We start from the raw sequence: 6,000 nt of genomic DNA on the forward strand, positions 1-6,000 counted from the left end.
AGACAACACAGCTGAGCAGCCCAGCCAGAGCCCCCTGGGGAAGCCGTCAGAGGTCAGCAGCTCCCATCTCCTTCCCTCTTGACTCCTAATAGGCTGGGACAGAACTTTGCCCTCCCTTCTTCCTGTCCCAAAGATGCACAATGATAATGATGCTGATGGTTATTTAGTAAGAAACTTCCCAACAGGAACAGTCGTCAGGAGGGGGCACAGTTGGATTCTCTCCAGTGAAGATGTCAGGATGGACAGAAATGTCAGCGTAATCCAAAGAGGACACAAACACCCCTGCTATTTTCTTGTCACCAGGAAAAGGCCAGCTCTAGGTTTGATGAATGTTTAGTGAAAGAAAGTTTGCAAAAGTAGAAAAGAAACTGACATAACGGTAGCCAAACAGGCTTTCTCTGCATTAGAAGAGCTAAATATACCCTTGCATGTCTGATTAGAGAAAAGCAAAACAAACAAGCAAAAGCTCCTCCAATGCACAGAGGTACTGCTCCATTGAACTAGACCAGAAGAGCTTGGGCCTGCCCCTTGGGAACAGGGGTCAACATGATGCGGTGGGCAGGGACCCATCATCTGACAAGAAGATGCCCTGAGGGCAATGGAAAGCACAGTGTGTAGGGAGAAGATGGCCCTGAGGGCAGGTGCATTCAGGTGCTTGTGAGCGCTGCAGCATGTTGGGTCTCTAGTTTTGTATCAGTCAGCTACTCTCACAACGACACTGTATAACAAACCACCCCAAACTCAGTTGCAAACAATGATATTTATTTCTCATTCTCATGTCCACAGGTCTACTGGGGTTCATCCCATCTGAACCAGGCCTGGCTTTTCTTGGCTGCAAGCTGAGAGCTGGGTCCAGGTCTGCTGAACCAAGGTTCTCCCATCTTCCTTGGGCCAGTGACAATCAGAGGCCTATTTCTTTCATGATGGAAGGCAGGAGAACAAGCAGGCAAGACCAGCTGTGCTAGCACATGGCACCCCTTTCCCACATCACACCTGCTAACATCCCATTGTTCAAAGCAAGTAACACAACCAAACCCAATATCAACAGGACAAGAAAACAGACTCCACCTCTAGGTGCACAAACTACAGAGTCACGGACAGAGAACACAGATCTAGGGAAGGAAGCTGGAGAATGAGAACAATGACCCTCAATAACACAACCTCCCACAGGTTTCCAAATCCCCAACCTGAGCATATTTCCAAGGAAACGGAATCATGGGTTCAGGGTTTGAGAGCAAGCAATTTCTGCTCTCCCAGCTTAGTTTCCATACCCTTAACACAGGGGCAATGATGTCGCATCAAATCATATCTTATAAGTCTGTGATGATGTTTCAACAACTGAACGCCAGAAAAATGCTTACAGCAGGGCCAGGTAGGAGGGACAGAAGCCAATAATAATGAGTAGCATCACTGTTAACCCACAAAGTTCTGGGAATTTCCTTGAAAGTCTAATTAGAGAATCATATCCCCAACAATTAAGTTATTTTGGTTTTTTTTTCTTTGAATCTGAGAAAATACTAATTGTCACAGGGTAGAATATTTATCTGATGGGCGTATAGAAGTTAAGGGCTCTTTGGAGTCAACGGTGCTGGGTTTGGGTCTCATTCCTCCTCCTACCTGCCTTTCTGAGCCTCGGTTCCTCATGTGTAGAAGGGGTACAATCCCAACCTCATGTGTTTGTGGCAGTCGGGGTTAAATGGGCTAATGATTCTGAAGTGCTCAGCGCAGGCCTGGCAGGTGCTGAGCAACCTCAGGCCATAGAGAGAGCACTGATTTGGGAGTCAGGAGCTGGGACCTCAGGTCCTATTCCCTAGGGATACAGGAAAAGTCCCTTGGTTTCCCTGAGCTTCATCTGCCCCACGTGCTAGTGAGGTGGCTGGACCAGTCAGGCCAAGGACGTCCCTGCAGCTATCTAACTTCCCCTTACTCCCTGTTCAGCAAAGGGCAGGAGCTGGGCCTGACCAGGCTCCCACAAAGCCCAGGCGTGGCCGTGCTCAGCTTACGGTGGGTGTGGGGGATGCGTTTCTGCCCTCAAAGGACTGAGCTCCAGTTTCTTTCTTCACTGAGTCCTTTACTCTCTGCCTGTGGGTGGTTATTTAAGACATCTCCCACCTGCAGGGGCCTCTTAGAGAAAACAGATCATTCCTTCAGCTGCAGTGCAGGCTTTACTGGGCTTGTTCCTGCATCAAGTAGACAGATCCTTCCTGAATGGAGTCGCCCCACAGGCCCCACACCCAGAGAGGGGCAGCCAGGAGCCTCCGAGGCTCTGCCCGGCCCGGCCTGAATGTGCTCCCTGCCCTGAGTGGAGTGCTCACAGCTCCCCGCATCAAGGTTTCTGTCTCCCCAAAGATCTTCCTCATAAAAACCCTTCTTCTCCCAGATCCCACAAACCGACGTTATAAAAAACACAAACACCCAATAAGCACCATGTAAATTGATCACATACAAATAATATCCAAAAATAAGAACTCGTATAACCACTTTAAACTATAGAACATGTCTGTTGGGATTTGTGGGAGATCATGGATCACAGCTTCCCCCTGCTCCTGGTTCAGCACTGTGATAAATGGAAGCGAGGTTCACCCGGGGACGGGAAAGCGTCAGCTGCCACTCCTGAGGCTGGGGGGCAGGGGAAGCCCTTCATCCGTGGACACAAACAGGCGTCCTAACATGACTTCCATGAGCAGAAGTGGGCAGACAGAGCTGGAAAGCTGATCTCACAAGGCTGAGGACCTGCCCTGAGCTCTGCCTGACTGCAGAGAAGGAAAGTTCTCTTCTTGCAACCTCAAATCTTCCAGGTAAGAACCGAACGAAATCCAGCCTTTGCGTTCTCTCCACCAGCTCCCGGCTCACCCACCCAGCAGCTCAGCACCTGCGAAATCTGTCTCCTGATGCACACTTGCTAACCGGGTGGGTGTGAGCACAACGATGGCAAACAGCGGAAGTCCCCAGAGTGCAGACTCAGGAGTGAACCTGCCTGAAGAGTGGCGTCTAACGCACACGCTGTGGTCAGCTCCACCCCACTATGGGTCCCGGGAATAGGAGCAAGTGCGTATTTTGCTTGCAGGGCAGGTGTTTCATCCACATTATTGCAGGAACAGATGAATTTAATTAAAAGAACACCACAGTGGGCACCTCTTCCAGGGATGCCTCCCTCTAAGAACATGACACTGAGATGATCAAGGTTCTAAAAGGGCGATCAAATTACTCTCCGAAAATGAAACTGCTCAGACAGAATGACAATTAAATTAATAACAACCAAGACAATGCCCAGATTTCATCTCAGCTCACAGCCCCTCCTGTGTGCTATGTGATCAGGTTCTTGGGGGTGGCTCCAGATACAGCAAACAGTCAGAATTACTCCACAAGAGTGAGCTGTCAGCATGAGGTTCCCCTACAGTGGAGCTTGCCAAGGTCCGTGGCTCCCAGGGGACCTGTTCCAGGGCTAACAGATGAAGCATGGAAATGCTGTGTGGAGTGAGCTGAGCAGCCATTCTCAGGAGAAAACAGACAAATCCTCCTGCACCCTGGCTCACCAGCTTCGTGGCCTGTTTTATGTCATCTTTGCTGAGCTCCACCGGGTCACCCCTCCTGCTGGCTTTGTGATACTGACATTTCAGGCACTGGTGCAGATACATTGGCCTTCCTGGCTGGGATTCCATGGGTGGAGTGGGCCGTGCTGGCGTGGAGGAGCCGTGGCTGCAGGGGGCCTGTGCTCTCAGCTGATCAACGCCTTGATAGCCAGGAAAGGCCTGTCCTGACCCCAAAGGGCCCTCGCAGCACTGTTTGAAACTGCTCTTGCCACATTTGGAACCGATTCCTCAGTATGTTTCAGACTCATTGTTGTGACTTTGGTTTCAATCCAGGGACACACCGTGGCCAATGGAGTGTCTCAACAGCATCTATGATCACTGTTTCCCAGAGACAGCATCTCAGATACCGATGCTGAAAGAGAAACAGCAGCCTGTCCCCAAGTGGCAGGAAATAGTCCATTTTAATGGCAATTTCATAAGTGGCAGATGATTTTTATTGTAATTTTCTGGTGAGCTGATTAAGTGGAGGCAGAGTCAGTTCTGAGGCGTCAATGTCTTTAACAACTCGGGGAGACCAAGGCCACGCTCAGCAGGAACACTGAGTCCATGGAAAACAGGCCCTGGGCCCGCTGATGTGCATAATTCCACGTGTGCCCCCCATGTAACCAGGATGGTAAATTACAGGTGTCAGATAATCACGCTCTGGAGTGGCTACTTGAGGATGCGATCGACCAATTTAAGCTCCGTCTGACACATGATCAATAGCCCGTGATGCTGCATGGAATTGCAGGCACAGTGTCCAAACCTGCAGAGCAGTGGCTCCCAGCTGGGGCAACTTTGCCCCCCAGAGGACATTTGGCAATGTCTGGATATGTTTGCAATTGTCACAACTAGGAAAGGAGGTACCCATAGGATACACAGGAAAGTCCTCACACAGTTGTATCCTGCCCAGAGTGTCCGTAGAGCCAGGGTGAGATGCTCTCACAGAGCCACAGTGAACATTGCATTCCATCATCTGGGTATCTCCAGGAATGTATGTAGCTGGATGTCTGGCTTTTCATCTGGGTATCACCAGCCTCATGCAGAACTGAAACCATGTGCAAATCAGTTCTCATACTTGCTCTCCTGCCTCCTTCCTATTGTAATTTTTTCTTCCCACCTTTTTTATTGTTACTAGAGAAATGATGAAGAAAAAGAATAGACTGGAGAGCCACTCAAAATTTTGTTTTCCTCAATTAAAAAGAAGTAATTTGGAAGTTACTCAATGATGTTTTCTTTAATTAAAAAAAAAAGTAGTTTGGGAAAGCAGAAAATTAATGAAGACAGAAAACACAGGTTTCATGAAAAAGTTCAGCATCCCAGGAAAGGAGCAAAGAGAAGTCTGCAGATGAGAGTTGCTCAGTGTCAGGACTCAGAAAACAATACCCCAAGATAATGTTCAAACCTGAGTGCTTTGAACAAAGGATATTGAAAGACCTCAGAAGAGGGCCTCAGAACTCACATGTCTCTCTGACCTTCTCCTGTCTCTCCTTCACTTCCAAAGCATGATCTTTGGCCAGGGGATCTCTCTGGGATTCCCTTATCTGCCTGAGGGATGTACTTCCAAAAGAAATGTGACTGGCATGACCTCCTCCCTAGGAATCTCTTCAAACAGCTGGGAAAGACTGGTCACCTGAGAGGAGATTGGAAGTCCTCACTGCACTCAGAAAGGCTGTTGTCCATTCTTCTAGAGACTTTATCTGAATAACAAGGCAACCTTTGTTTACCATTCAGTTCCTCCCCTTTCCTTTCTGACTTGTCACCACCTCCCCCAAAAGCCTCAAGCCTCCACTCCTACAAGCTATAAAGACTTCAACCATCTGGCTTCTCCATGAGTCTCATGTTTTGTGTGGCTCTTAGGCATATGTGCATGGTAATACATGTGTATGCCTTTCCTCCGGGTAATCTGTTTATTGTCAGTTTAAAGCAGCCACAGAGTTAAAGACGGAAGCCTTCAGAAGGCTTTCCCTTTGCCCCTGCATCCATCACCTGAGAGCCCACCCATGACAGACTTGAACTATGGCCAGAGGCTGCAGTCAATAGAGCCCAGGGTGAGACTGACTACAGGAGAAGCTGGGCCTTGGGGGATAAGCCCAAGCTTCTCAATTCTCAAACTGCAGGTTAAGCCTCTATAATGGAGCCTGAATTCCATTCAGTGAGTCTTGACCAGCATTTTAAAATGTGAAATAACAGAACTCAGTAGAAAATATCAAAGGGCATTACTTATAGTGAGGTAAGAATATTCTGCGAAATTTTAGTTTTATATTGAGTGTGTGTGTGTGTGTGTGTGTGTGTGTGTGTGTGTGTGTGTGTGCGCACGCCAGGCCTTGTTGTAAAATATACTTCTTATAATGGGTTGTGTTCAAAACAGCTTGTAAAATATGGGAGCAGATGAAATGATGGAGGATTTGGTAAGAACTAAATATTT

This window comes from Gorilla gorilla, chromosome 21 (genome assembly GCF_029281585.2).
Source record: "Gorilla gorilla gorilla isolate KB3781 chromosome 21, NHGRI_mGorGor1-v2.1_pri, whole genome shotgun sequence".
Classification (NCBI taxonomy): domain Eukaryota; kingdom Metazoa; phylum Chordata; class Mammalia; order Primates; family Hominidae; genus Gorilla; species Gorilla gorilla.